This window comes from Pseudonaja textilis, chromosome 8 (assembly GCF_049901715.1).
Source record: "Pseudonaja textilis isolate UNSWEBS1 chromosome 8, rPseTex1.2, whole genome shotgun sequence".
NCBI classification, from domain to species: Eukaryota; Metazoa; Chordata; class Lepidosauria; order Squamata; family Elapidae; genus Pseudonaja; species Pseudonaja textilis.
Window position 1 is genome coordinate 27,442,360 of NC_141997.1, and position 10,829 is coordinate 27,453,188.

The following is a 10,829-nucleotide window of genomic DNA, read 5'->3' on the forward strand; positions in this document are numbered from 1 at the left end:
ATAAATATATGTTTGAAGAAAGTGAATTAGGAAATTCCATTCGATAATATTAATTCTGGAAAAAGGAAGCCTTAGAAACATACTATATGATTTATATTAACCCAATATTCATTCTAAACAGTAAGTTTGCTATTTTAGTATTTGTACAACACATTAGAGATATACCATTCATGTATAAGAATAAGAATAGTAAGTAGAATACACAGGGAGATATCTACTGTACTGTATATATTGGGAGAGCACACAATAGAAGAATTAAAGGGGAAAAAACGAAGAGAAAAACACCCTCAGCAGGAAATCCCAAATGTGCTTTTCAAAAGGCAACTGGGTTTTTCTTTTTCTTTGAAGGTGTTTCGCTTATCATTCAAGAAGCTGAAGAAGATTCTTGGATGAGAAGCAAAACATCTTCAAAGAAAAACCAGAAAGTCCAGTTGCCCTTGAAAACAAGCAGCTTTGGGACAACCTCCTTCAATCTTTAGCAATAGCAATAGCACTTAGACTTATATACTGCTTCACAGTGCTTTCTATTTATTTATTTTACTTTATTTATTTTATTTTGTCAAGTGATTATAAGATAACAGGTATAAGTATAAACATAGTTTTGAATACATGAAATGGATACATATGAGGAAAAACAATAGGACAGGGATGGTAGGCACGTTGGCGCGCTTTATGCACTCCCCTACATTATACACGCCCCTTTCTATAGCCCTCTCTAAGTGGTTTACAGAGTCAGCATATTGCCCCCAACAATTTGGATCCTCATTTTAACCACCTTGGAAGGATGGAAGGCTGAGTCAACCTTGAGCCTGGTGAGATTCGATCTGCCAAATTGCTGGCAGCCAGCAGTCAGCGGAAGTAGTCTGCAGTACTGCATTCTAACCACTTTGCCACCACCACAACCTTGACATTTCTTCATCCTGGTATAAATAGCATGGAACACCAATCCCAGTTTCAGAATGAGAATGTCTTGGATTTTATTGCTAAAATTGCAAAATTACATAATTTGAGAAGTTATTATTAATTAACAGCAAAAGCCTTCAACATGTCTATTTCTTTTTTTTTTTTTTTGTAAATTTTGTTTTGAGTTTTCACAAAAGAAAAGAAATACAATTAAAACATCTTTTTGAAAGCAGCATACAAATTCAGGTTCATGCTCATTCCATATCTTATTACAATTTTACATTTTCTACATGGCTTCTCCCCTCTTTTAATTTCCTCAATTTTATTTTATTTATTTCATCTCAGTTCAAAGCATTATATTTATATTTTTTGTCTGTCCTGTTTCAACTGTCTATTATCTTTTCTCATTAAACTAAATTTCTCCTGTAGTTACTGATTGGAGTATGATGCCTTTATATCTTTCCCCTAAAGTTATAACACTCAATATAATACATAACTTCTATTCGGATTCTGCTTGGTACATTCTTAAACTACACAGAGTATTCTTGAACAAAAGAAAAAGAAAAAATTATAAATGTATATAATTAAAACAACATTCCATTCCAATTCAATTCTATCATTAATATTAATATTCATTAAAGTCTTAACACTTTTCACGTTACTTTTCAATTAAATATCATACTTCTATGGGAACAATTATAAACTTTCCATAGTCAATTCCCCCCCACACTTACATTTTATAAAACATTGACTAATTAAAATGTTCCCATTCCTTCCTAATTCAATTTTCTCATTTATTTTATTTCATTTACTTTATTCACAAACATTTCACTAAATTACACTAACCATTCTATCCCTCATTCTAATCATATGTTGTTTTCAATTTTCTAAAGTTATTTCTATTACAAATATAACAACACAATCTCATGTACCTTTACAGAATCCCCCTTTCAATTAGATTTTCACCCATTATCTCTAAATAGGTCCTGTTTCTTTATATCTTGCTCCGGACCTTTGTAACTTCTTTTCCTTTCCTTCTTCCCTCTCTTCTTCTCTCTCCCCTTTTTACCCCTTTGTCTCTCTACCTCTATTTCCCTCTTCTGTATTCCCCTTTTCTTTTCTTTTTTGGTAAGTTTTATTTGAGTTTTCACAAAAAGAAAAGAAATACAAATAAAACACCTTTTTTGAAAGCAGCATAATCCCAGGTTACATCTCTTCATACAGACACAAATTCAAGTTCAGGCTCATTTTTATATTCCATTCCATATTTTATTACTATTCTACATTTTCTACATAGCTCTTTTAACTTTCTTAATTTTATTTTATTTATTTCATCTAAATTCAAATCATTGTACTTATATTCTTTGTCTGTCCTCTTTCAACAGTCTACTATCTTTTCTCATTAAACAAAATTTCTCCTGTAATCACTGATTGGAGTATGATGCCTTTATATCTTTCCCCTAAAATTATAACACTTAATATAATACATAACTTTCATTCGGATTCTGCTTGGCACATTCTAAAACTACAGATTGTATTCTTGAAAAAAGAAAAAAAGATTATACATGTATAATATAATTAAAACAACAATCCGTTCCAATTCAATTCTATCATTAATATTAATATTCATTTAGATCTTAACATTCTGCACATTACTTTTCAAATAAATATCATACTTCTATGGGAACAATTATAAACTTTCCATAGTTAATTCCCACCCCTTCACTTATATTTTATAAAACATTGACTAATTAAAATTGCTCCAAACCTTTATAACTTCTCTTCCTTTCCTTCTTCCCTCTCTTCTTCTCTCTCCCCTTTTTACCACCCCTGTCTCTCCACCTCCATTTCCCTCTTCTGTATTCCCCTTTTCTGTTGCTTTCCAACATTATATCCATTGTTCAAATTATTTTTCCCTTCTTTGGCTGTTTTTTTAGGTCTTAAATTCTCCATTCTCTTCCCCCCACTTTCCCCTTTCTTCCCCACATAGAGTTACTTGTTCATTAAAGATGGCTTCTTCTTTGTCCCAGTCTTCTTGTTTTGCAGTCTTTTCTTGTTGTTTTTCATAGTTGCAGATCTCCATTTCTAAGAATTGAAAAACGAAGCCAAAAGAGCCCTTCCCTTCTTGTGCCTCTTCTTTGTATTTTTTAAGTTCCATTTTCAATTCATCCAGAAGTGATGCCATTGTAAAAAAAATTTAAACAACCACCCAATTGATTTTAGTCATTCAAATATAATAACCAAAAATCCAAAAGTCACCAGACAGTCCAAATATGCACAGCTGTTTCTTTTTACACTTTCTCTTCCTGGGGTTACTATTTAGTTGCAAAGTTTCAATGTAACTTTAAAATGTGAAGTTAAAATGTATCTTTTAGAAGTCTTATTGAAATTTTACTTTAGATTCTTTTAAAGTCCAGGCAGTCTCCTCCCTCTTCCAGATCCTGCCCTTATTTTTTTTTCTCTCCCTTCCTGCTTATAGAAGAAAAAGGTTTTAATGTCCAGAAATCTTTATTGTCCCTTTGGCATTTAGTTATATTTTCAGTTTAATTGCCTATTGATGCCAAAGCAGATTTTTCCAATTTCTAATTCTTAATTGTCAATATAAGGAAGGAGAGAGAAGGAAAAAAAAAGCCAAACCTTTCCCTTTTCACTTTCTTTTGCTGCTTCTGACTATTCTTTGGGAGAGATGTTATTTGTTTTAAAATTTAAATTCCAGGGTACCTTAGTTGTTGCTTTTTCAACTTAGCCGGGTCAGCCAAAACTTTCACTTCTTATCTTCCTCCTGCATGTTCTTTTTCGGTTGAGTTCTTCTTTGAGGTGGCCATTTCTGACCACCGCTCCTACCACCTTCGGGAAAGGGAGTAATGGCCAGCTGAGGAGGAGAGATGCAGCTCCCCTCGACCCTGCTGGCGGTCTCCCCCCTCTTCACCACCTCTACGAGGTGGCTTAGCCCCAAAACCAGCCGGCTCGGGGCTCTCCAGTGGCAAGCCCAGGCAGAAACGGCGCACGATTGCGGATTCCTGTCTGTTGCCGAAGCCCTTCAAACCGGAAGCCTCAACATGTCTATTTCTTACTGTCACAACAGCAGCTCATGTCTAGAAGGTATCTTGAAAGTTTAGAAAACATTTAAGTGGCTCACATTTAAGTCAGTGTCTCTTCCCTTTTCCAAATTTTATTGTCAACTAGAGTGAGGAAAAATAATTATACAATTTATGCATAATAAGGATTAGTATGATTTGTCCCTTCAAAGCATGTTTATGGGAACAGGGGTAAGCATTTTGATATCTTTTTTTTCCACTGGGAAAGATATAAGCATGTAATTAACCAGCTCACTGCAATCAAGGCAATTTTGGACAATATAGTCTTTGTTAGAATACTAAATAGTAAGTAGTTGATAGGAATAAACATTTATATAATTTATTCCTTCTTTGTGATAACACTAAGAAAATGGTTTGGTTTTGATTAACAAAAAATCTGACTGACACGTTTGATCAAGCATTCCCCTAATTTAATATGTTGATTTTCATGGAGCTCAACAACTTGTTCTTTGGAAAACCACCAGGAGAAATTAGAGACTTTGGTCTCACTTGCAATTCCCTTGCACTTGCATCTGCTATTGTCTGACATAGTCCTTACGAATAGAGGCCTTCCTTTTAGCCACAATGGCATGTAGCTATAGATAGTTCCATCTTCAGGGATTTGATTAATCCCCCTCCAAATCTTTCTGAACTGGTAGCTGCCACTACATCTTGTGGCCACGCATTTCCTGAATTAACTCTGTATGCTTCAGAAATAAGTGCTTCTCCACTAAAGGCTTAACAGTAATTTTAAACAAAGGTTGAATTTTAATGACTATGATATAATATGATACCATTTGTTTTCAACATGGATAGTCAATAGGGAACCTTTGTTTATTAAAATTTCTTCTATTCAAGACATTTCATTGCTGGCTTAATCAGTAATGATGCACTGATTTATGTTAACTCCTTAAAAAATAATGTAGAAATACAGGAAAAATGAAGTTTAATGAAATAAATCACAATTGCTGATGCATTGGCATTTTCTCATAATTTTTAAACTCCTGTTTATATGCCTGCCAGATGCACTAATTTATTCTGGCTCCTAAGGAAAGCATAGTCCACCTTTTCCCTCATGGACCCTCTCTGGATGCTTTTTTTGTTATCATTATCTTTGAAGAAAAATAACGAAGTTGATGACAGCATTGATATGCTATGGCATGTTTTAGTCTCCACTTGTTGCCTTAAGGCTAAGCAAATGGCTTTATTGTCATTTTCTTTTCTCTGCTGAGTGACATTTCAGTGGGATTTTAGACTATTTTTTATTGATTTATTGTTTTCTTTCAGAACATGGGGGTGAGGTGAGAAACATTGCAGAAATGGACTTCTGCTTATTCTTTTTTAAATAGTTTTGCTTTCCAAGGTGAATTAACCTATTTTAATACTTCATTGGTTTGACACAGTGATGGGATACAAAAATTTTTACTGCCAGTTCTGTGGGCATGGCTTGGTAGGAATGGCAGGGGAAGGATACTGGGAAATCTCCAGTCAGAGGTGATATTTGCCAGTTCTCTGAACTACTCAAAATTTCTGCTACCGGTTCTCTAGAACTGGTCAGAACCTGCTGAATACCACCTCTGGTTTGACATCAGGTGTTAGTGTGCTGCACTGTTCAATTTTCCAAGTTCTGTAACACTGCAGAAATTTTCTCTTTACCTTAATCCTGTAAATAGCTGCAGTGTATATGTGTCATGTATACTGTGTATGCCCATAGTATAAATCTTTCTGTGTGTCTCATTCACTTACTCTTTCTTCTCTCACATATACAGCTATAAGTAAAATATGCCTTGGAGATTTTTCCATATTTATTATATATTCCACAATATATGCAGTTATATTTAACATTTTTTTCAACTCAGTTACCCAAAAAGAATATTGAATTTGGAACATTTGAAAACTGATAAAGATGAATTGTTGCAATGTAATGAAGACAATGTTTCTTTAAAACACATGTTTTTACAATTTCCTATACTTGCTAACTTTTGGAGAAAAGTAAATATGACGTGTACAAAAAGGTAAAATTTTCAGAGGATAATATTCTCTCGAATCAGATATCTACCGGTGGTACATGGAATTTGGCAAATGGACAATATAAATGGTTTTTGTGTGTCATTAGTATGAGTAAAAGACTCATATTACAACATTGGAATAGTTAAGCCTTGAAGGCTATTTTCCAGAATCTTTTACTCAATGGATTGAAGAATTGATTACTCTTGCACATATGAGCATATTGCCTATAGACACAGAATTTGTATGAAGAAGTGTAAGGAAATATGGGACTCATTAATATAAAATGCAGAAGTTTAAAAAGCATGATAGTTATATGTGTGTTAGAAAAATAATATATACATATACATACATGCACACACTTGCATAATGTTGAACAGCTTGCCCTCAGAAGTTGTGGGAGCACCATCACTTGAGACTTTCAAGAAGAGATTGGACTGCCATTTGTCAGAAATGGTGTAGAGTTTCCCGCTTGGGCGTGGGGTTGGACTAGATGACCTGCAAGATCCCTTCCAACTCTGATTATCTGTTATCTGTTAATGTTTGCATTAGAAAATTATGTACAGAATTGTATCTGTTTACTAATAAAACATACTTTTCTTTTAATTTTATTCTATTATAACTTCTGTACTTGTTAGGAATATAAGTCACCTAACAGGTATTTGGGTTAGAAATATATAAACCAGGATAGACATTTTAATACTGCCTCTTTAAGGGAATGAAAGAGCATGCAATTAGGTGTGTTTTCTCAAATGGCCATAAGATGGAGCCAGAAATCTTGGTTGTTTAGTCTTAGTCTCAGAAGAGAGTGTGAGTCAGTCTCTGTTTCTTTCTGTTGGAGAGTATTGCCGTTCCATTTTTCCTAATTGACTGATATTCCTGGATTTGATGTAAGTCTGCTACTGAACTGTTTCTGACACTGGAATTTGATATTTGGATTATCCCTGGCTTGAAAAACTGACTGATTTACCTGTGAATGACTTTGGATTGCTTGTTTTGACTTTGCTTAATGTTTCTGGAAGTAAAAACCTACATTTACTGTACAGTGTATCTGTGTGCTGTGTGTGTATTATTCAAACACTACTCTCTATATGTCTCCCTGTATGCACACATTCTCCTAACAGGGAATCACCTCAACAGTACTTTTTTAAAGCATTTGCTGTATGTTTTTGATAATGCACTAACCTTTGTATTTTATTCCCCTTTTTCTTCTTTGTAATTATTTTAAAAGCAATACAAAATTTGTATATGCAATGTATGTATGTATGTATGTATACATAAATACATACATACCAATCAACCAATCAGGATGAAGAAAAAACCATTCTGGCACAGCAGTAGGCTAGACCCAAATTTAAAACAGAAACGGCTGTGAAAGTCTGACTCACAGATGAACACTATACAGAAGCCTGATGATGGCAGATGAGATTCTGCCGAATGCATGTATGTATGCATGTATGAATGGTATTCAGCTTTGTTTGGGTATTTTCCCACATCATTATAGTTGTGCTTTTAAAGTTGTATCGATGTTTCAGCAGAATCTCATCTGCCATCATCAGGCTTGTGTATTGGGTTCGTCTGTGAGTCAGGCTTTCGCAGCCATTTCTGTTTTAAATTTGGTGCTAGCCTTGTGTTTTGTTAGAATGGTTTTCTTTTCATCTCGATTGGTTGGGAGTCTTGGTCTGTGTTTATTGGTCTTAGCTGGCCATTCAGCCAAGCCGTGCTAGAATCCCCCAATACACAAAACACAATGTTGCCAGCTAATCAAGACAAAAAAAAAAATCACTACAAAACAGACAGAAGATATTAGAAAAACCAATCAAGCAGAACACAGCAAACTCCAAGGACAATAAACACAGACCAAGATTCTCAACCAATCAGGATGAAGAAAAAACCATTCTGGCACAGCAGTAGGCTAGCCCCAAATTTAAAACAGAAACGGCTGTGAAAGTCTGACTCACAGACGAACACTATACAGAAGCCTGATGATGGCAGATGAGATTCTGCCGAAACGTTGATACAACTTTAAAAGCACAACTATAATGATGTGGGAAAATACCCAAACAAAGCTGAATACCATACATATAAATACCCATTAAAAGCATTTATATATATATATATATATATATATATATTTTATTTCATTTTGTGGATCTTTGGTTGTTCGGGTTTTCTCCGCGTAAGATTCGAAGTATCTAGGCAATGTTTCGATGAAGTCTCATTCATCATCTTCAGGCTTCTGTCTCCAGCTCTGTGCTTCTCAGAATGATATGAGATTGCAGCTGCTTCTTCCTTTTAACTGCTAGTGGGGGTGGGACTTGATTGGGTGGGGGCTTGGCAGTGTTCTGATTGGGTGGGGGTGTGTTCTCATTGGTAGGGGGTTTGGCTGTGTTCTGATTGGTTGGGGGTTAGCCGTGTTCTGATTGGTTGGAGGCGTGTTCTGTTCAGGTGGGGGCTTGGTTGTGCTCAGGTTAGTCTTAGTTGCTGGGGGATTTGAGTTGGTGAGCTGTGATCTTGCTGTTTGGCTTCGAGTTCGTGGTCGTGCTGCATCTTCATAGTGGGTGTCGGTTTGCTTCATGTATGCCTCGGAGGGGTTTGAAGTGGGTAGTGATGCAGCTGCAGTGCAGCTTCTGGTCCATGGTCGTGTCTCATCTTCTGAGTGGGTGTGAGTCTGTTTTCTACATGGAAGTGTGGTGGTGGCATCTTGTGTGGCTCTCATGGGTGTGGGTCTGGTGTCCTTCTTCATGTTAGGTACTCGTCTGTTCATGAGGGCGGGTTTCCAAATGGCTGGAAGGCGGAGGTGTCATCTCGTTTGTTCATGCTGTGTGGGCGTTTTTCTATCTCTATGGCTTCTCTGATTATTCTGCTGTTGAGGTGTTCGGTTTTGGCGATAGTTCTGGTATTTTTAAAATCAATTTCATGTCCTGTGGCTTTGAGGTGTTGGACCAGGGAAGAGGTCGTTTCTTCTTTTTGATTGAGTTCTTATGTTCTTCAATGCGTGCACTTATTCTTCTGTTAGTTTGTCCAATGTATGTGGTAGGGCAGGCAGTGCAGGGGATTTCGTATACTCCTTGGTTTTCTAATTCGATTTTGTCTTTGGGGTTTCTTAGGATGGTGGATATTTTTCTGTTTGTGCAGAATGCTGTTTTGATGTTGTGTTTTGGAGGATCTTGCTGATTTTGTCTGTAGTGCCTTTTATATATGGGAGGAGGGCTTTGCCGTTTTCTTGTTCTCTGTCTTGGATTTTGGTTGGGGTTTCTTTTTGGATTAGGTGGGTAATCTTCTTTCTTTGGAATCCATTGGCTGTAAGTACGTTGGTGAGAGTGTGTAGTTCGGTTTTTTGGTGTTGTTCATCGGCTAAGCATTTTGTTCTGGAGATGAGTGTCTTGGCTACAGAATTGATCTGTGCTGGGTGGTGGTGTGAGAGTGCATGTAGATAGTGGTTTGTATGTGTTTTCTTCTGGTAGATGGTGTGTCCTAGGGAGCCATTGGATCTTTTGTATACCAAGACATCTAGGAAGGGAAGTTGATTGTTGGCTTCTGTTTCCATGGTGAATTGTATTTTGGGGTGTAGGCTGTTGAGGTGTGTGAGGTAGTTGTTCAGTTTTTCTTTCCCGTGTGGCCAGATTATGAAAGTGTCATCTACGTATCTGAGCCAGAGTTTGGGTTTGTGGTCGTATTTTTCTAGAGCTTGTGTTTCAAAGTGTTCCATGTAGAGGTTTGCGATAACAGGTGAGAGGGGTGATCCCATGGGTGCTCCTTCTATTTGTTTGTATTTTTGTCCATTGTAGGTGAAGTATGTATTGGATAGGCAGTGGTTGGTCAGATCTAGGATGTGCTTGGGGGTTGTATTTGTTTTGGATGGCTGTCAAGGCTTCTTTTATTGGCACTTGGGTGAAGAGGGATATGACATCGAAGCTTACTAGTAGGTCGCTAGGTTGTAAGTTTTGTTTCTTTATGATCTCGATGAACTGGAATGAGTTTCTTACATGTGAGTTGATGGATTCTGCATAGGGTTGTAGTTGTTTGGCGAGAAATTTGGCCAGGTTTTGTAGAGGTGAGCCTATGGAGCTGACTATTGGTCTGAGTGGGGTTCCTTCTTTGTGTATCTTGGGGAGACCATAAAGCTTAGGGCATCTGGATGATTTCTCTCTGGGTATGATTCTTTGCTGGATTTCTTCACTGATGGGGAGGCTTTTATTTTGGATTTGGTAGTTTTTCTAGGTAGGTGGTGGGGTCTGTCTTTAGGGGTTTGTATGTGGGGTCTTGGGTAGGTTGGTTAACTTGGTTTGGTAGTCAGATGTGTTCATAACCACTGTCGCGTTGCCCTTGTCTGCTGGTAGGATTATTATGCTGGTGTCTTCTTTCAGGTTAAGTAGTGCAGTTTGTTCTTCTTTGGATAAGTTGCTTTTGGGTGGTTTGCTAGTGCAGAGGATGTTGGTGATTTCGAGTCTGATTTTGTTAGCATCATCAGGGTTGGTTTTGGTCAGGCTGGTTTCAACTCCGCATATGATGGTTTCTGTGGGGATGTGTTTGGGAGCAACAGCAAAGTTGAATCCTTTTGAAAGAACCTTGGTTTCAGCTTCAGTGAGGATCTTGTCTGAGATGTTGTGCACTGTTTGTTTCATGTGTGGCTGTGGGGGGAGGAGTTGGTTTCTGGCGTTGTTGTAGTTTCCTGAGTTTGTTGGTGTGTGTGTCTGTCTTGAGGGTGGTCTGTGTTTCGGCTCTCCAGACAGCGAGTTGTTTGGTTGTCCCAAAGTAGGGGTGAATCTTGTTGCTGAGTCTGAGGTGGAGTGTGAGGAGATCTTTGTTGATTTGGTCTAGGAGAAACCTTTTTGTGTG